This window comes from Panthera pardus, unplaced genomic scaffold (genome assembly GCF_024362965.1).
Source record: "Panthera pardus isolate Hobbes unplaced genomic scaffold, ASM2436296v1 HiC_scaffold_17, whole genome shotgun sequence".
NCBI classification, from domain to species: Eukaryota; Metazoa; Chordata; class Mammalia; order Carnivora; family Felidae; genus Panthera; species Panthera pardus.
The window spans coordinates 76,153,890-76,175,594 of record NW_026526732.1 but is presented as its reverse complement, the minus strand read 5'-3'; the positions used below and the strand labels follow the sequence as shown (position 1 = coordinate 76,175,594).

Here is a 21,705-nt window from a genome sequence, read left to right as displayed (position 1 = left end):
ATTATCACTATGATTCCAGTCGTGCCTCAGGGAAAAAAAAATTTATATAGTGGCCAAAGCGGGCTGCCTAGCATTCAGAAAAAGTGGCGAGTGCTGCCGAAGAGGTATGAGGCAACCAAAGACAATGTGCCACGGGACAGAAGCTAAGCCACACTGGGGCAGCGCAGACTTGAGGGCGGTACGGCTGACCTTTGAACAACATGGGTTTGAACTGCAAGGGTCCACTTTCACACAGATTTTTTTAACAGTACAGTACCATAAATGTATTTTCTCTTCCTTATGATTTTCTTAGTAACTTTCTTTTCTCACTTTATTGTAAGGAATATGGTTCATAACACATGTAACATAAAATATGTGTTAACTGACTAGGTTACCAGTAAGGTTTCTGGTCACTATTAGTTAACAGTAGGCTATTAGTCGTTAAATTTTGGAGGAGTCAAAAGTTAGCCTCAGATTTTTGACTACATGGGTGGTCAATGCCCCTAACCCCTGGGATTGTTCAAGGGTCAACTGGTACTTCCAACAGCACAGTATGATCCCTCAGGACAATCTTACAAGACTTCTCTTACAAGCCACACCCACCCTGCAGAGAACTGCAGGTGATACTCAGTTACAAGAGAATCCCATGCAACAAATGCAGAGACAGACCCATCCTTTTCCTGACCAAAATCCATGCTCAGTAATCAATAAACCATACATTTGCTTTATTCATTTATTTATTTTATAAAAAATTAGGTTTAAAAAAAGTTGATACTGCAACCCTGAAATAAATTCTGCTCCCTTTTAAGTGCAGGCCGATGTGGTCTCCCTCTGTTTTAAAATCTGAGGCATTTTGTTCCCGCTGGGTATTCAGGTTAGATGTGTATCCCTCGTAAGTTCCTACCATACCAAAGCTCCTTGACGATGGCAACAGTCATGCCAATGTCTGTATTCTGTGGAGTGCGTTGTGCACAATAAATATTTGTTAAGCAAAATTTACCAAAAAACCCCATACTTTAGCCCAAAATATAAGCAAACGATTCTTTAAAGAAGAAAAATCACAAAGCTGTGACATAGTTTCTTGAGACTGTATCATGGGACTACTTTATACTTGAAATTCTGTTTCAGTCACAAATTATTTTATTCATTCATTTATTGAACTGGGATCTGGGGATATAGAAACATATTTCTGGTCAGAGGAGACAAATACCTGGTCAGATAATTGAGAAAGCCTCTAAGAAATGAGTAAAGAGAAGCAACAAGATAGAGTCCAGAGAGCCCAGGTCCAGGGTTAGTTTAGCCCCTGTCTAGATAACAAACTCTAACAAATAAAATGTCTCTTTCATTTAGGCCCTTATCTTTAAAATAGGAGGTAATAATTACTACCTTTCAGGACTATTATAAGGATTGCAAAGTGTCTTAACATAGTAGGCACTGAAAACAAATGTTTGTAAGTATTCTTATACACACACTGAATTACGAGAACAGAGTAGGGTACTAGGAAAGCATCCATGGGGAGGATCCTAAAGTCAGCTATGCCATGGGAGAGGAGAAGGACATTTTTACCAAGTGAGCAAAGTGTGGAATCCTAAGAGGTGAGATGTCCTTGGAGAACTGTGGCAGTCTGGGGGCTGGGTATGTGTGGGCAGGTGATGGGGAGGAACTTAACTGAAGAGCAAGGGCATGACCAGTGAGGGATCTCACACATGATTTCACCCTACAGGAGCCTTGGCAGGATTTTAGCAGAGAAGTATAAGACTTCACTTTTATAGTCAACCACATCATTCAGTGACTACTAAATTTTATCTGCAAAGGTAAGCAGAAGCATGGGATAAGATATGCCTGGAAAGATATACTAGAATACAGGAAGAGAGTAAGTTAGAAAGCCCAGTTGAGAATGACATGAGATGAGCCTGGCTAATGAAAAGGCAGTAGGGATAGAGGGAGATAATGAATGGAGTAGAAAAATATTCAGGAGGCTCAACTGATGTCTCCAGGTGAGCAAATGGATATTAGAGGGGAAAGGAAAAGGAATCATGACCAATTTCAGATTTCTGGTTTGGGGTCCAGTAAATGCTTTTTACTGGAAAGGGAGGAAAGCTGGTTTCAAAGGAGACATAAACTATTTTGAACACAAAACATTTGAAGCAGATGCGAAGATCAATGTTGAGATGTCTGATAGTGGCCTGGAAGCATGTTCTAAAGTCCAGGATGGGGTGCCTGGGTAGCTCAGTCAGTTGAGCATCTGACTCTTGATTTCGGCTCAGGTCACTGGATCAACCCCTGTGTCTGGCTCCACTCTGAGTGCGGAGCCTACTTAATTAAGGTTCCTTCTCTCTCCCTCTGTTCCTCTCCCCTGCTCATGCTCTAAAATAAAAATAAAATAAAATAAAATAAAGTTCAGAACCAACACTCGACCTAGATACAAATTTAGGAGTCATCAGCAATGAAATGGGAGCTGAAATCATGGAAGTAGAAGAGGTAATACTCCTCCCCCCATGGAGATTATGTTATAAATAAGAAATAAGAATCAAAGCTAAAAAAGACTAACATTTAGAGATAAATGGAAGAAAAATGAGTGAGGTAACAGATGGCAAAGAGAAGCCCAGGAAAGTGAAATTGTGAAAGCCAATTAAGAAGAGAGCTTCACAAAATTCAAGAAGCAATTAGGGATCACCAATGTCAACTACTACTGAGTCCTCACAAACTGAACCCCAAGAATAGAATACATAAAACTATTGGCCTGCTGCCATGCGCAGGAAATAAAGCTCAAGTACAGACTAGTTGTGAAGGGGAGGGGGTCAAAGGATGGTTTTTATGGTTTAAAGATGGAACACATTTAAGCATATTTAAATCTAAGTAGGAAAAGCCAAAAAGAGGTAAGGTTGAAAAGAGCAGACATAACTTATGGGGAATTCTAGAGGCAGAAGGAGCTCTAGAATTTCTGAATTCTAGAGATGTTAGTGTTAGCCTCAGAGAGGAGTGCCACACAATGGAGAGAGGTAAGGATGGGGAGTGGAGTGGAGATGGAAGAATGAGTGATGAGATACAATGCTACTGAGAGGCATGTCCTTGATGAAGCAGAGGTTATAGATTTTATTAAATCCTGACCTTAAAATATTCATCTTTTAAATATTCTATTGTCAGGGGCTGGCAAACTATAGCTTGTTGGGCAACCTGGACATGTTTCTTGTTTTGTAAATAGTTTTATTGGAACACAGCCATGCCCATTTGTTTACATTTTGTCTAAAGCTGCTTTCACACCACAGTGACATAGCTGAGTAGTTACAATGCTCAACTGAACCTAAATTCAGTGGTCCACGAAGCCTAATATTTACTCTCTGACCCTTTAGAGAAAAATGCTTGCTGACCCTGTTCTGTCACTAAATGGGAAGTGTGCATAAAGCAACTCTGATGCACAGCAGAGATGAATTCTGGAAAAGCAATTGTGTGTTGAATTATGAAATGAACTAACCACTTGTGTAGACTGTGATTTTTACTTGAAAGAGTGACTGACAGACTTCAAATCATGGTGATTCTGACTTGGTATTCAGCAGTTATTTTCTCAACCATAAAGAAAGTGAGCCTGTCAAAGAAAACAAATGACAGTACTGGTTGCCAATGATAAAATTCCATATTTTAGTTAAAATTAGAATTTTTGAAAACTTGTGTCTGCCACAGTAAGCTTCACAATTTTCCAGCTCTCTGTTAAGATTGTTGGTGACATTCATGAGTATCATTTGTTGGTATTATATAATGAAATATGACAACATTTGGAAGATGTAACTCTGCAAACCAATATTTTTCAAATGGCTAGTACATAATGTTACAAAATAAAAATTCAATTAATTCAAAGATAGACCAATGAGAATGGATTTTAACATAACAGAGTATAAAAAATTCACTGATGTGGTTTCAGAATCAATATTGCAATCTAAATTCAAGAAACTACTACTGAAGGGTTGCCTGGGTGGCTCAGTTGGTTAAGCATCTGATTTTTGGTTTCAGCTCAGGTCATGATCTCATGGTTCCTGAGTTTAAGCCCCACTTCAGGCTCTGTGGTAACAGTTTGGAACCTGCTTGGGATTCTCTCTTTCCCTCTCTCTCTGCCCCTACCCTGCTTGTGCACTCATATATGCTCTCTCTCTCAATAAATAAACAATGAAAAAAGAAAGAGAGAGAGGGAAAGAAAGAAAGAAAGAAAGAAAGAAAGAAAGAAAGAAAGAAAGAAAGAAAGAAACTCCCATTTAGAGAGTTATGGTGTAGTATCAAAGAAGGAAATCCACCAATTTTCTGAAAAAGTTATTAAAATAGTTCTCCCCTTTCCAACTGTGTATCTGTGTGAGGACCGATTTTCCTCATACACCTCAACTCAAATAGTATATCCCAAGAGACTGAATATAGAAACAGATATGAGCATCTGTCTTCTATTGAACAAGACATGAAAAATACGTATAAAGATTTAAAACACCATTCTTCTCTCCATATTTTTGTTTTAGAAAATAATTACTTTCCCTAAAAGTATTATTTGTGTTAATATGCCAATAGGATTACTACTGTTATTTTAACATGAAAAGTATTTTTAAGCTTTCTCAGTTCCAATTTCTAATACATTACATTTCTAAAGATATAACTTACATAAACAAAAGCTCTCAAAATTCCTCAATAATTTAAAAGTACAAAGGTATCCTGAGACCAAACAGTTTGAGAGTTGCTGTTCTTGGTATATATCTAAAAAGAGAATTGCTAGGTTGTAGGGTATCTACATAGTTAACTTTACAAAATGTTTTACATAGTGGTTACAACATTTATATTTTCACTAGTAGTGTATACAATTATCTACTGCTCTACTTGCTCAACAAATAAAGGGTTTCGATTTTTTAAATTTCAAAAAATTAAAACAAAGCATAGACATAAACATGCAGAAAAAAAGTTCCTGAAAATTGTGCAAATCTAAATGCTAAAATATCTGTCATATTTGAATTCCTTAGAATTCAAAGTGTTAGCTGAACTTGAGACAGAACTGGTATCTTTTTAAAGATAGTTTTTTTTAAATGTTTATTTTTGAGAGAGAGAAAATGAGTTGGGGGGGGGGGCAGAGAGAGTGGGGGCAAAGAGAGAGAGGGACAGAGGATCCAAAGGATCCTAGGATCCTACGGTTGCTGCTAACAGAGAGCCTAATGTGGTGCTTGAACTCAGGAACAACAAGATCATGACCTAAGCCAAAATCAAGAGTCAGGTGCTTAATCGACTGACAGTATCTTTATTGAAGTACAACTGACATACCAAAGAAAACTATACACATTTAAAGAATACTATTTGATAAATGCTGACAAATATCCATCCATAAAACTACCATCAAAATCAAGATAGTGAACATATCCATCACCCACAAAGTTTTCCTAGAGACCTTTTATAATTCCTCTTCCCTACCCCTCCCCATTCTTCTCTGCTGCTGTCCCTTAGCAACCACCAATTTGCTGTTAGCCAACATACATTAGTTTGTATCTACCAACACATAAAGATTCTAATAAAGAGAATCATACTTTTTTTTTGGAGGGGGGAGGCAGGGGAGAGGTCTGGTTTCTTTCACTCAGCATAATTATTTTGAGACTCATCCAACTGTTGCATTCCTTTTTTATTACTGAGGTGTATTCTGCTATATGGACATAAAAAAATTGTTTATTCATTCACCTACTGATGGACATTTGGAATGCCTCCAGTTTTTGATTATTACAAGTAAAACTGCTATGAACATTTGTGTACAAGTATTCACATGGACATATGCTTTCAGTTCCTTTGGGTAACTGCCTAGAAGTAGACTGGTTAAATCATTTGGAAGTAAATATATCAGAAACTGCCAAACTACTTGAAAAATGGTTGTATCATGTTACATTCCTACCAGCAGCATACAGGCACTATAGTTTATCTTTTTGCCATTCTAACAGGCGTGACAAGGTGTCTCATGATGGCTTTTCTTCGCATTTCTGTAATGGCTACTGAAGTTGAACATATTTTCCATGTACTTTTTGTTACTTTATTTGCCATAGGTATGAATTCTTAGCCATTTTTATTGGATTGTTTTCTAATTATGGAGTTATTTTGCTTCAAGTTGATTATGAGATATATAATTTGCAAATACATTCTCCAAGTCTATGGCTTCTCATTTCATGCTTTTAACTGCCTTTCAAAGAACAGGAATTCTCAGTTATGTGAAGTCCTATCTACCAAGATTTTCTTTAAGGGTTTGTGCTTTTGTGTCATACCTAAGAAATCTTTGCTTGAGTCAAAGTCACAAAGATTTTCTCCTGTTTCTTCTAGAAGTTTTATAGTTTTAGGATTGTATGTTAGATCTACAATACATTGTTAGTTTTTATAAATGGTATGGGGAAAGGATATAGGTTTTGTTTTTTTTTTTTTTTTTGCATATATCAAATTGTTCCAGCACCATTTGTTGAGAAACATCCCTTTTATTCTTTCCCACTTTGTACCTTTGTCAAAAATCAGTGGACCATATATCTTGGGGTCTATTTCAGGACTATGTTCTATTCATCCATTTGTCTGTCTTTATACCAATACACTATCTTTGTTACTATAAATTAAAAAAAATTAATGTTTATTTATTTCTGAGACAGAGAGAGACAGAGCACGAGTGGGGGAGGGGCAGAGAGAGAGGGAGACACAGAATCTGAAGCAGGCTCCAGGCTCTGAGCTGTCAGCATAGAGCCCGACGCGGGGCTTGAACTCACAAACCATGAGATCATGACCTGAGCCAAAGTCGGTCGCTCAACCGACTGAGCCAGCCAAGTGCCCCATGTTATTGTAAATTTTAATAATTCTTGAAATCAGTGAGTGCTAGCCCTCCAATTTTGTTCTTCTTCAAAGTATTTTCTTGCTCTTTTAGATCCTTTGTATCTCTATGAGTTTTATGTTGAATTTCTCAATTTTAACAAAAATTGTCTGCTGGGATTTTGATTTGGATCATGTTGAATGTATAGTTCAATTTGGGATGATCTGGCATTTTAGCAATACTGAGTCTTCCCACTTATATACATAGTCTGTCTTCCCACTTACTTAGATCTGCTTTCATTTGTCCCAGCAGCGTTGGGCAGTGTTCAGTATTCAGGTCTTACATATATTTTGCCAGATTCATTCCTAAGTATTTCACACATTTTGATAACATGGTAAATGGTACTGTTTTTTTTTTACATTTCAACGTTTTATTTATTAAAAATTTTAAAAATGTTTATTTATTTTTAAAGAGAGAGGGTGGGGAGGGGCAGAGAGAGAGGGAGACACAGAATCCGAGGCAGGCTCCAGGCTCTGAGCTGTCAGCACAGAGCCCAACACGGGTCTCCAATCCACAAACCATGAGATCATGACCTGAGCCAAAGTCGGATGCTAAACTGACTGAGCCACCCAGACTCCCCTACATTTCAACTTTTTAAAAATTTTGTTCTTATCTGAGAGGGAGTGTGTGTGAACAGGGGAGAGTGGCCGAGTGAGAATGAGAGAAAGAGAGTATGAGAGAGAGAGAGAGAGAGAGAGAGAGAGAGAGAGAGAATATGAGAGAGAAATTTCAAGCAGACTCCCCGCTCAGTACAGAGCCTGATGCAGGGCTCAATCTGACAACCCCGAGATCATGATCTGAACCAAAATCAAGAGTCAGATGCCTAACTGACTAAGCCACCCAGGCACCCCATTTTTCATTTCAACTTCTAATTGTTCACTGCCAATATTAAAAAATACAACTTATGTATTTTGACTATATCCCACAGCTTTGCTTATCCCACTTATCAGGGGTTTTTTTGGTGGATTCTATCATATATTCTACATAGATATGCTATCTGTGATAAAGTCAGTTTTTACTTGTTTACAGTCCTGATACCTGTTCTTCCTCCTCCTCCAATTATTATTATTTATTTTATTTTATTTTTTTGCTTGATGGTGTTGCTACTGGCTAGAATGCAATTTGAAGAGTGGTGAGAAAGAACATCCCTTTCTTTTCCTGACCTTAAGGGGAAAACATTCAGTTTTTCATTAGTAAACGTGATGTTAGCAGTAGGTTTTTCAGAGATATCCCATGTCACATTAAGGAAGTTTCCTTATATTCCTAGTTTGCTGAGAGTTTTTATCATAGATGGATATTGGATTTTGTCCAATATATTTTCTATATCTAGTGAGATGATCATATGGTTTTTCTTTTTTAGTCTGTTATTATGGTGAATTACATTGATTAGTGGTCAAATGTTAAACCTTGCATTCTTAGGATAAACTCCCTCGGTCATGATGCTTTATCTTTCTGTCACTGGATTTGATTTGCTAATGTTTTGTCAAGACTTTTTACATGCAGGTCTATAAGGAATATTAGACTACAGTTTCTTTTCTTGTAATATCTTTGGTTCTGCAATCAGAGTAACGGCCTCATAGAATAAGTTGAGAAGTATTCTCTCATCTTCAATTTTCTGGAAGAGTTTGTGTAGAACTGGGGTTATTTCTTTTCCGGTCTTGGAGTTTTCTTTGATAGACGTTTTTAACCATAACTTTGATTTCTTTAATAGATACAGAGTTGTTCGGGTTATTTATTTTTGAATGAGTCTGGGTAGTTTGTGCTTTTAAACACATTTGTCCTTTTCACGTCAGTTGTTATCCTGGCAACAAGTCGTTAGCAGTATTCCCTGTTTTCCTTTTAACATCTATAGAGTCAGCAGTGATGTCATCTGTCTCATAATTACGTGATACTGGCAATTTATGTTTTTTTCTTTTTCTTTCTGATCAGCCTGGTTAAGGTCATTTTAACTGTATCAATCTTCTCAGAGACCCAGCTCCATCCCCGCAGTTCAGAGAAGGCTGCAGTTCAGGTGGCGTCCTCCACCTTTTGCTACAGCCTGGAACCTCTCTTTGCTACAACGTAGAACTCACTTTGTTTTCCGCCTCTCAGAGATCACTGTGCCCTATTGCCTGACATCCAAAATACTTAAAACAGTTATTGAATACATTTAGTCCAGTTTCTCAGTTCTTTCAGGCAGGAGGGTAAATATGGACCCTGTTACTCCATCTTGCCACAAAGTAGAAGTCTTTCATTTTGGTAGTTTTAAGCACTTGAACATCTTTTGGAAAATTCCTCTGAGGCAAGATAATATCCAAAAGTAGTAGAAGAAAAGAAATAGATATAAGTGGAAAAAGAAGTTTAACTTTTGAGAGTTGTAAATAATTATTCACTAAAATAAGAAAATGCAACAAACCTGAATAACTCTCAAATTCATGATCACCTACTTCTTTTTCCACTGCTGTGTGAGACTCTCAACCACCTGGGCCATGTGAAAGCATGGCATATGACAGGGCCCTTCTTATCTCTTACCTGGACTGCTCTGTAACCTGTTCTCTGGATTGCATCCAGCCCAACTAGATGTACTTGTGGAAAAATGACCGCCCAAGTGTGCACTTCTGATCCTGGCAGTCGCCTGATCAAAACCCCGCTGGGGGCCTTCTGCTGCCCACTGAATTAAACACAATGACCTCAACCCGGAGTAAAAGGCCTTCTATCAGGCATAGCTCCTTTCCTCCTCTTTGCTATACATGGTGTACCAACAATGTTGTATTGATACTTTTTCATTCTGTTCTTACTGCCTAGAATATCTCTGCCTTCACTTGCTTGAGATCTCATCTCTTAAGGCAATCTCAAATAATATAACCTCCAAGAAGCCTCTTCTAATATCGCCCTCAAAGGGAGGAGAGGCTTTAGTTTTCTCTTCCATGCAGAGTGTGGCAAAGGATACTGGACTTGGGACCAGAGACCTGGATTACAACCTAACTCTGCTACTGAATTTGACCACTCTGTGGCTCTGTATTTTCACCTAGAAATGGGAGTAATATTAACTACCTTACAGGATAGACATTGTCATTTGTGCTAATCTTTACACATCTTTATTACAGTCCTTATTACAGTCCTTTATTACAGTCCTTATTATTATTTATTACATAAAATTATAATTGTTGATTCACATATGTCTTTGCTATATTGGAGCTCAAGATCCAACAGGCAGAAATGAAGTCATATCTGTATCTTTTGATCCCTGGTACCTGACACAAGCCCTGGCATATAAAAGACACTTAATAAATGAGATGCCTATGGCTGGCTTAGCATTATCTGCCTCAATATAAAGTATTTCCAGACTAAAACTGATAGTTGATATGAGGGGTCTCTTTCTTTCCATAATTCTTTTTTTTTAATTAAAAAAAATTTTTTTAATGTTTATTTATTATTGAGAGACAGAGAGACACAGAGCATGAGCAGGGGAAGGGCCGAGAGATGGAGAGACACAGAATCCGAAGCGGGCTCCAGGCTCCAAGATGTCAGCACGGAGCCCAACACGGAGCTCGAACTCACAACCACGTGATCATGACCTGAGCCGAAGTGGGACGCCCAACCGACTGAGCCACCCAGGCGCCCCTCTTTCCATAATTCTTCCTGGATACAACTGCATCACCAAATTAGAGTTACTTTCTATGTCACTGATATGCTTTTATCAGCAGCCAAAGTTCAGAAAGGCAACTTATATTCCTATTTGAACATCTCTCTGTAAGTTTAATTACAAGATTCTGGCAAACACCACTAGAACAACAATTTTCCTTAGACTGAATGCCAGAAAGGGGAACAAAGATGGGTCATTCCTTTATCTTACAATCATTATCTAAACTTATGCCCTCAGAAAGAAAATGCAAAGCTACAGAACCACGATTGCCAATACACACATTTTAAACATCAACAGCTCAGAGCATCTGCCACGTGAACTAACTTATGTGTAAATTGATAAACTGTTCTTTTCAATTTATATCTTTTTTTCTTCCTTCTCTACTCTTTCACTTCCTTCCTGCTAGTTAACAACATCAAAGAACTCAAACATTTGAAAACAGAAAGTAATCTTTCCAATTTGGGCAATACAAAAAGATAACGATGCAGATGGTTTCAAGGTTGTTCTCGGCTCAGTATGAATGGCAGACGTTAATGGTTGCCTCACCAATACCCATTTCCTTCTCTCTTCTGTACCAGCAGGATGCCACCCATCCCCTCTGCTGGTCCACCCATCAGGAAAGCAAAAAATGTCAGATGCGTGCCATCCCTGCTTCCCTTGTAGCTAGACATGGACATACAAAGGGTAGTCTGCTGAGTCACCTGGGAAAACCTTTTTCTTTGTATTAAATAGCACTTTATAATTAACAGAGTGGAAACATGCCTCCTCGCCTTCAATGGATGTAGTTGTGTATGCATGTGACATCATGGTCATCTTGAGGCATGAGGATAGACTTCAGCAAGCCAGAGACAGCAGTGGGGAAATATGAAAGGCACCTAGGTCTGTGGTGGTGCTGTTGAGCTGGAACTGCCCCACCTCCAGACTTGTTAAGGAAGATAGTAAATTAATTTATTGACTCCCAACTTGGGGCATTCTTTTTACTTGCAGCTGAAAGAATCCTAAGTGATACGAATTGCAACAACACACAACAAAAGGAACCAGGCCCATGACTTCTACAGTGTCCCAGCTCTGATATCACTTGAGTATCTCCCTGCTCCTCAAGACCCCATTGTTTCTGCCCTTTTATAGCATTCAACAACCCCCAGCAGTGCCTTCCCTTGAGATAAAAGGGGTCCTTTGTGTAGAAATTCTGTTGCAGGTGAGCTGGTTATAGGACACAGAGCATAGATGAAAGGCTTGCATTTTGGGAAAGAGAAACAGAATATCTTTCTCCTATGCAGAAAGAAGACCTGATAATGTGAAATAACTTTATAAAATATAAATTTTGCATATAGAAGTTCTGAGGTGACAGGAGGATGACTAGAAAATAATCAGAACAAAAATATGCAGGAGGTGGTCGGACATCCCATGGACATCATAAAGGTTGAGGGGAAATGTTGAGAGAACTGCAGCCAGTGTAGGCTAGCCTGGCGTGCAGAATGAAATGACCTCGTGAGGGCTGCGGTGGGAGTGATGCCCTACGGAGCGAGGTGTTGAGAACTGCATACATGACAGCAAAGGTGGACCAGCAGGAGTAAGAGTTGATGACCCTCAACTGTTAACTGTAAGTGACGAGGATGAATGGAGCCAGAAGTAAAAGAATAAACACCTATGGCTTTACAGAGATCAAGGGGAAGCAGCTTGTAAATGTGCCCACTGTGACGAACAGTTATTTGCAGAACTTAACAACAGTGTCCTTCTTCAAATAAATTCCTCTTTAAATGGAAAGGTGCAAACTGTGAGCTTTTAAATTTTTTTCACTTGGGGCGCCTGGGTGGCTCTGTAGGTTGGCGTCCGACTCTTGATTTTTTTGGCTTAGGTCATATCTCACAGTTTGTGGGTTCAAGCCCCGCATCGGGCTCTGTGCTGACAGAAGGGAGCCTGCTTGGGATATTCTCCCTTCCTTCCTCCCTCTCCTTCCCCCTGTCTCTCCCCCTCCCCTGCTTGCTCACACATGCTCTCTCAAAATTAATAATAAAGTGATTTTTAAAAAATAAATTGTTTTCCACTTAGTCAATATAGTTCAATAAAAACTTTACTTGTATTTTTACATTACTAGAATTTTAATGTAATCTAGTTTCTAAACTATTTAGGTAAACTATTTGTAAACCATTTTTTCATCTCAAAGAAAAATATGTAAACGTTGTAGTCCTCTGTAGAAATATATACTACAAAAATCCCCTTCTTACGCTGTTTGCTCCCCCATAGGATTTTGGCAGATTTGAAATAAGGAGATGCATCCACAGTGTAGTGAGTCATTTCAGTTAAGGTTTTGGAACCAGACCAGATCCATCCAGTTCAATTACCATCTGTTATTTAATAACTGTGTGACCTTCAGCAAAGTTGCCTCTCTTAACTTCCATTTCTACATTACTATGATGAAGATAATAATGGCACCTATCTGACAGCTGTTTTAGTAAAGTGGGTAATGCAAACAAAATATGTAGCACAGAGCCTGATGTGTAAGGAATGGATATCAAAGCATCTGTATATAAAAATCTGTAAAGTATATAAATAATATACACTATATTTATATATAGATACACACATATACTCTACTATATACATAGGGTAATACACACTAAAAGAGACAGATACACACAGAATTATAATTAGATTTACCCTTTGCTACCTATATCAAAAAGGACTTGGCATACTTTGTTAATTCATTTAATTCATTAACAAATTTTTACTAAATGCTTATCATGTGCCCAGCAGAGATAAGTACTGTGAGGGAAAATAAAATAAGGGGACAGAGAGTAATAGTGGGTACTATTTCAGATAGGGTGACCAGAAAAGGCCTCTTAAAGGTTATAACATTTAAAGAGACCTAAATGCAGCAAGGAAGGAATATTCCATGCAGAGCAAACAGCAAATGCAAAGGCCGCAAGGTAAGAACATGCCTAATGGGTTCAAGAAACAGCAAGAGAGCTAGTGTGTCTGGAGAACAGTGAGCAAGGGAGAGAGTGGCAGACAGAACTGATCAGGAAAAGAAAATACATTACAGGTCACAAGAAGGACTTGATATATCATTAAAATGCAGCAAAGTTGCTGGAGGGATCAAGGGAATAACATGACCCAACTTATATTTTGAAGATTTACTATGGTGGTTGTGTGGAGCATAGTCCGGGTGGAAGGAGTAAAGTCAGGAAGACAAGAAAAGGAGGTTACTTTAATAGTTCAGGTGAGAGTGACATAATGAGCTGGTATCAGTGTGGCAATGAGATAAAAGCAGGAAAACAAAAGGTAGGATTCTGGATATTTCAAAGGTAGAGCCAAGAGGATTAGCTGATGGATTTGATGGGAGGCATGAGCTACAGAGAGGAATCAAGAATGACAAGCTTACAGTATCTGGACAGTTGGATGACTTCCCTCTTGCACCCCCTGGGAGAGAGAAGCAGGGTAAGTGAGGTGGGTGCTTCCATTTATGTTGTTCCTCTTTCTACCCACTTCCACCTACTCTTTCACTTCTTTGATTTCACTTCCAACCATAGGGAATGCCATGCCTTGTGTAATGTTTGAAAGACATCGAAAGGTATGTCTACTGTCTGTGGGGCACATAAAAGGATGTCCTAAGAATTATGTCAATCATTGAGGCATCATGACAAACTATACCCAAGAGTGTTCTAAATTCTAAACATGGGTCAGTTTCAGGGGTAGCCATCAGCAACTTTTCAAAGTCAACATCATAAATTACTATGATTCTTTTGACCCACTGAAGTAGAGGAGATACTGACCATGCTGTCTCCTGAATGCAGCCTTGTGAGTCACAAAGCTCCAAGAAGCCAGCTTAAGAGCCCAACCACCTGCCCGCATGAATCTGAGTCCGGAGCCATGTACCACTATTGCATGAGATTGGGGGCTGGGGGATGTAAACAGTCCATGTGCCAAATATTTCATCTTCAGTTAACTCTAGTTAAGCTTCTGCTGGTAGAAAACTATTAAGACAAAAACTGGTAGTTTATATTTTTGTCTTTTAGGATCCATACACAACTCACTCTGGCATGAACCATGTAACCTGGAAATAAGTCACTGGATTTATTTAGCCTAGAGTCTTCATCCACGAGGCAGAAATAATTACATATGTCCACTAGCCATAACACTATGTTGCTTTTATATTTTATCCTCTCCAAGTGTTTTCTTATAAATTATCCTGTGGGTCTCAAAGGAACTCTAGGCCTTAAGAATCAGACAATTTATATGAACAGGACGTTAAAAGGGCATGTAAAAAGTAGGTAGCACCAAAGAGGTGGAAGATGACATTTGTAACAGGCCACTGAAACAGAAGATCTTGGTGTTCTGGGCAATCCACAAAGAATCTCAAGCCAGTTCTCTAAGCTGGCAGTAATTGCTGGAAGGATGGCCTTTGCTGACTTCGTTGCTAGGGAGATTTTAGAAGATACGTGTGGTTTGGGTTTCTGATTTCCTTCTACTGCCACACGATGATCCACTACCTGTGTCTAGTCTTCAGGTGTGTCAGATAAATTAACTCATGTCTTATTTACTTGATGGCCTTAAGGTTGTTGTTTTGTTTTGTTTTGTTTTTCACAGAGCCTTAAACTAAAAATAAGCATAAGGAGTTTGCATTTAACTTATCACAAAACAGTATTTTAGGGATGTCTCAAGAATTTACCACATTAGTAAATTTACCATATCCCAAAACTCATCAACTCTGCATGTCTTTTGAACTATCTAACCTAAGTTTCCCATGCTCTAACCACAGCCCATCACTTTCTATTCTGTTCTCAGAAAGTAATAGTCACTTCATCCTCAGTTAATTCTTTATATTCAATGCCTCTTTTTACAGTGCTCTCCAGCCATAAAGAAAAGCAGTATTTCATAGCTAGGACCCAAGCAGCAGAAAGAAGGCATCAGTTTTCTGTTCCAATCAAGCTCCCTACCAACATGTGCAACTTATGTTCCCTAAAAATAAACAATATCCCAAAATGGCAGCTTCTGCTGCAGACACTCAGGATTCTTCCCCTTTGCTGTAATCTATAGCCTAATCTCTAGAATGTCTCCCAAATTCATATCCATCTTTCACTCCAAGGCTAGTACAAGGCTGGATTTTTATCTACCTTCCAATTCCCTCTCCCCTAGGCAGGATTCCTTGGCAACACTTCCCAATATTATTTTATCTCCTTGGCCTCTCCCAAAGTCTTATTTTTATTTTTTCAGAAACTTTTACAGAACTTCATAGTAGGAAATGTCCAAAAAACACCTAATTTTATGCTCTTTTGAAATATCAAGGGATACAACTTTAGTTCTTAATATATCTTTACTGTTTAGATACAAAACTTTACTGCAGTAAAAGAAAGAAAAAGAATGTTAAAGTGAGATGAAAAGAACATGTAAGTCTCTCCTCCATATAGATCCTTAATTCCTAGGGGAGAAAAAAAAGGAAAAAAAAATAAGGAAAAACTGAGATCGGGTTCTACATTTGCTTTAGAAGCACCCAACAGGAGATGTTGACACTACATTTACTGATGAGTGGATATAAGGGGAAAAGTATTGAACAGAAATTCCGATAAACAGGTGGTAGCAGCAGCAAGGTAAATCAGTACGTTGACCCCTGAAATGCCAGGTTGCCTCCCTTTCTTTTCTTTTGCAACAAGCCCTGCACAGTGGAGAACCCCATCAGGCTAACTGAGACCGCTCTCTTCCATTCAATGGCCAGAAAAAAAAGAATTAAGTTGCTGATTCCACAACAGATTAGGGGGCTAGGAGGAAAGAGCTTTCTGATGACCCATAATGAAACTCACTCTTTTTTAACCCTGGAAATATTGCAACAGTCAGTTTCTTTGGTAGATTAGTCCTAAGTTTTACTATACTTCAGGTACGTTATGATTACAGGCTGTGGTGAGACACCTAAGGAACTTAAACACTAAGCAGATTGTCCTACAAGAAGGTGATAGTTAAGACTTTACAAAGCTTCAATGTTTGTAATTGGCAACAAAAAGGTATATACTACCCATGTCCACTTATTTTTTTTCATAAAGATAAGCTAACTCAAAATATAACCATCTTTCTCATTACACAGGTAATACTTGATTATTATTCATTCTTAATAGCTGTTTATAAAGACACCATAACATCTCTTTAGCACTAAGAGGAAGGAGTGAGTCGAGTCAAATATATTTATAAAGTCTTCTGGGTCACACAATTTATGTCACAGAAAAAGCTAAACCTCTCTCACATGTATCAGTAAAGTCTAAAAATTTAGGACTACAGAGTTTATCATACCACGACTCTTTTTTCCATTCATACCTATACAACCATCTGTGTTTAGAACGTTACACACATTAATAACCATAGTAACAGACATATCACTATACAATTTAGAAGGAACAAGTAAGGTTTTGAATTTGCAAACCTTCTGTTGTGGCTACCTCCCTCTTATCCTATTCTATAACTTCCGATCTTCTCATTTGCATTTCCCTTCATTCATATGGTATAAGAAATTTGGCACTGTTACTTCCCGCCAAAAATTCACTCTTTGGTGATCCAACTCGTCTTTAAAACTCTCCACGTCTAAATGCTCAGAGCATGCTGTGCAGACTAGCAGCTTCACAAACACAGGATATTTTGGCCATCAATTGCACTCCACTACATTCTCTACAAATTTAATTCTTCTCAGTTCTGCCCATTTCCTGATAAACTTTTTATGCTCACCACTAAGAAATACGATGTATAACGTTGCAAGTGTTTTCTAAAGTTCCCTGGTGCTCAGTCTAAAAGAAGGTTCTTAGCCTTGGCACTACTGACATTTTGGGCTAGATAATTCTTGGTTGGAGGCGGGTGGGGAGTATGCTGTCCTATGCAGGAGGATTAGCAGTTCTCCTGGCCTCTAACCACGAGATGGCAGTAGCATCCCCCCTCCCCCAGTCAAGACCATCAAAAGCATCTCCAGGTATTGTCAAATTTCCCCTTTGGGGCAAACTCAGCCCCTACTGAGGACTGCTTGTGTAGAGTAAGAGTTTTGAAACCTCAGGAGCTGAAGTCAGGCTAGAGTAGGACCCCAGGGAAGCTGTCCCAGCTTGTAATCAATATTTTCCCCAGTTTCAGTTGTGGGCAAATGATCGTGCTCTATGAGTAACAGTCTATAAGAATGGAAGATACAGGTACAGCATTTACTGTTATAACCAAGTAATATTTATAGAAAAGAGAACCACACATAATCAAGGATAGCAGTTCCCAGCTTTAGAAGGGTTAGATCCAAAAGTTTACAAGTGTATTTGGAATCAAGAACACATTCAGTTGAACTACTCAAAATTACCATTGTTGTCTCAGTAAAAAAAAAAAAAAAAATGGCTTAACAACCTTAGCAATTTCATATAATTCAACCTAGTAATTTCTTTCTGTAGCAATGGTACATTCCCACAAAATCCCACTGAACTATTCTACTCCTGCTGCCTCCTATTTCACTTGAGGTCCCTGGGTACTACTGACTTCATTTTCATTTCCCCCAAGAGCAGTCACTGCTTCTTTTAAGACCGTCCACCTCTTCAGACCCTGTGGAACAATACGCACACAGCCTCAGAACTGTTGTGACCCTGCAGCCCAAAGAGAGAGAGAGGCCTATTTTCCCACATTTCTCTTCAGCACTTTTCTCCCATTAGTTTAGATCCCCAAAATAAAGACAAATGATGAGTCTTTGTATATCTAAAAGACAGAAGATTAATCTATAGTTTGCAAAATGACAAAGATTAGTAGCCTACTCACTCACACACTCACATTCATGCATGCGTGCGCGTGTGCGCGCGCGTACACACACACACACACACACACACACACACACACAGCATCAAGGGAAAAACAGATGAGGAAAGAAAAAGAATTGCACCTGTTGGCAGTGAGAAATACTAGAGAATACGGATAACTGAAGGGCACACACTCTGAGCAGCAATTGTCTATCACAGACAAGATCAAGGGTTGAGAGGTAGACTAGAGGGTTATCTATTGACTCTAATCAACTCTAAAAGCAATAACTTGTCCCAAAGATGACTGATCATGGTCTACCATGTCCCCCAAGTGTTCTGAAATAGGGACTGGTGACAGGAATCATGACCTCCAAACCCTCAAGATATGGATTTTTTTATTGTATTTTTAAAATGTTTATTTATTTTTGAAAGAGAGAGAGAGAAAGAGAGAAAGAGAGAAAGAGAGAAAGAGGGAGAGAGAGCATAAGCACAAACAGGGGAGGGGCAGAGAGACACAGGATCCGAAGCAGGTCCTAGGCTCAGAGCCTGATGCAGGACTCAAACCCACGAATTGTGAGATCATGACCTGAGATGAAGTCAGACACTTAACCACTTAACTGACTGAGCCACCCAGGCACCTCGATATGAATTTTAAATGTGAAGCTCTGTAGGTCACAGGGCTTGCATTATTGAGTCCCAGCAGTGAAAGCGATGTGCTTTTAAGTTACAGGCTCCCTTGAATTCTGACACCCTCTAGACCTCCCTTCCATCTGGTGACATAACAGTCCACTGTTTTCTCTCCTCAGCCTTGGAGAAAGATGAGCCCTCCTCTCCTTTCCAGCCACAGCTCATTCTGGGCTCCCAACCCCCAGGCCTTTCTCCCTACTCTGTCTGTACCTTTAAATTCTTTCTATTGTACCCTCTCCTCTGTATCTTTTTCTTTCTTTTCAAGATTTTTATTTAAATTCTAGTTAATGTTCAGTGCAATACTGGTTTCAGGAGTAGGCTATAGAGATTCATCACTTCCATGCAACAAGTGTTCATCACAAGTGCCCTCTTTAGTACCCATCACCCACCCAGCCTATTCTCCACTCACTTCCTTCCATCATCCTCTGTTCTCTTTTTTTTTATTTAAATTTTTTTAACATTTATTTATTTTTGATAGGCAGAGAGAGACAGAGCACAAGTGGGGGAGGGGCAGAGAGAGAAGGAGACACAGAATCCGAAGCAGGCTCCAGGCTCCGAGCTGTCAGCACAGAGCCGGAAGTGGGGCCCGAACTCACAAACCGCGAGATCATGACCTGAGCTGAAGTCGGACGCTCAACCGACTAAGCCACTCAGGCGCCCCTCCTCTGTTATCTTTTAAACACGTGCTTAATATAGTCCATTTCTGAGGACAAGGAAACATGAAATCCCTCTCTTGACGCTGTGTTACACTCTAGACCACTAAACTCACAACTTCTTTCTCTGTTTCTTCACTCACACCTCTGGAGTCCAATACAACTTGGTCAGCCCTTATGAGCCTCTATGAAATGACAATAATCCTCATCAGTGAGGACCTTGGAGGATCTGCTCCAAGGTCAGTAGTGACCACTGAACTGCCAAAACCAGTGGATACTCTCTAGTTCCCATCCTAATCCATTTCATGTGCTACTGGACAATACTGACCTAATTTTTATAATGTTGTATTTCTGGGATTTCGGAGAACCACCCTTTTCTGGCCCTTTTCTTATCTCTGCCTTTTCTTCTTAGTCTCCAATAAAGCTCTTCTTCTTCCCCTAATCCCTTAAATAATGGATGTCCCCAAGAAAACTTCCTCAGTCCTTCTCCTTTCTCAGTCAAGACTATCTTTTCAAGCAATCTTTTCCATGCCTCTACTTCCACTAGACCTGGATAATCTAAAAGAGACCAGCAACACAAAAATGGAAATCATTACCTTCTCTTCAAACCTACTTCGCCTAGCCCAGAAAATGGTGCTGCCATTCACAAAGGCACCTCAGCTTTCTAGCTCAGCACTGTCCCTTCTGTCTTGCTTTTTATGTTCAATCAATTACCAAGTCATATAGATGCTGCCTCGTACATGTCTCTAAAACTTTCTCTGCTCTACCTTAATCATCTTATTAACTTCTGCTTAGAACACTGTCCCACTTATCTCATAACTTGTTCCCTTACTTTACTTTTAAAAAAAAATATTTATTTTGAGAGAGAGGGGGGAGTGGGGGAGGGAAAGGGAGAGGCGCATGCAAGTGCGCCTGTATGGCGGGGTCAGAGGGAGAGACAAAGAGAGACAGAGGGAGAATCTTAAGCAGGGTCCATGCTCAGCTCAGAGTCCAGTGCAGGGTTTGATCCTACCAACTGGGAGATCATGACCTGAGCTGAAATTAAGAGTCAGATGCTTAACCTACTGAGCCACCCAGGTGCACCTCCTCTACCCTTTTTATATTTTTAACTAGCTCTCAAAAATATATTCCTCAATGCAAATGTGAGCATGTCATTCTACTAAAGAAACAAATAACTTCATATAATTAAGTCCTTCTCAACCTGGGTTCCTCAATATCCTAAAGTAGCCATTGTAATGTAACAAATTGACTTATCTTTCATCCATCTGGAATGATTTTAGTTATATAATATCATTGGGGGAATTGAAATTGTTACTTATATCATGCTCTGTGTTCTGTAGTTCAGATGAGGAAGCCTGGTTGAAAAAGGCCGAAACATGCTCCTGCTGCCTGCCCAACCTGCACCACATCTTGCTTCCTTACACACAGCATGCCTCCAAAACTGGGAGCCTCCTGTGCTCTTTCACACCTGTCTGTATTTGCATACGCTGTCATTCAGGTCTGGCATTCTCTTCTTCCTGCTGTCCACTCTAGGGCTCCCATTCATGCTGAATGTTCATACAATACTTTCTCTGGGAGCTTCCTTTGACTTTACCAAACATGGTCCTTTCCCTGGTCTGTTTACACACCTTTAGAGCTCATCTTACAATACCATGCAGGTTTATTCACGTATCTGTGTGCTTTACTAGAATGTGAGCTCTGGAACACATCACCAGCAAAGTTTCTAAAATATGATAGATACAAAATAAACTTTTTTTTTGAGAGAAACATAATAAATGCTCCTTTCCTCCTTATCCCTAAAACCTGTGTTAGTAACTCCAATTCTTAGAGTTCTATCCTTTATTTTTAAAAAAATCAGAAACGATTTCATACCGTATTGAATTTAAAAACAGTTTTCAAGAAACCTTTGCGTCACCTTTGAGTAATTACTCCTCTTTCTCAAAGGAACAGAAGGAGGGAGAAAACCATAACAATCATTCTTAAAATGAGTTACACCACGATCTGTGTCTCCTTCCCAGAAGATAACCAAAATGTGGCAGAAAAAGGAGGAGGATGTGGAATGTCTGCATAGACCTTGCTATAATTCTCTTTAAAGATCATCCCCATTCGCTGCTTTAACTTCCTGTTACAAAAAGGAGCAAAACTTGTCCCTCACGGTGTAAACAAGAGAAG

At 39.2% G+C, this 21,705-nt stretch overlaps 1 protein-coding gene across 10 annotated transcripts in view; it reads right to left on the bottom strand.

Annotated features, from left to right (window-relative positions):
- The window catches only part of SNAP91 (synaptosome associated protein 91), a 146,267-nt gene that overhangs the window by 97,130 nt on the left and 27,432 nt on the right, over positions 1-21,705 (bottom strand). The window lies entirely within an intron of this gene.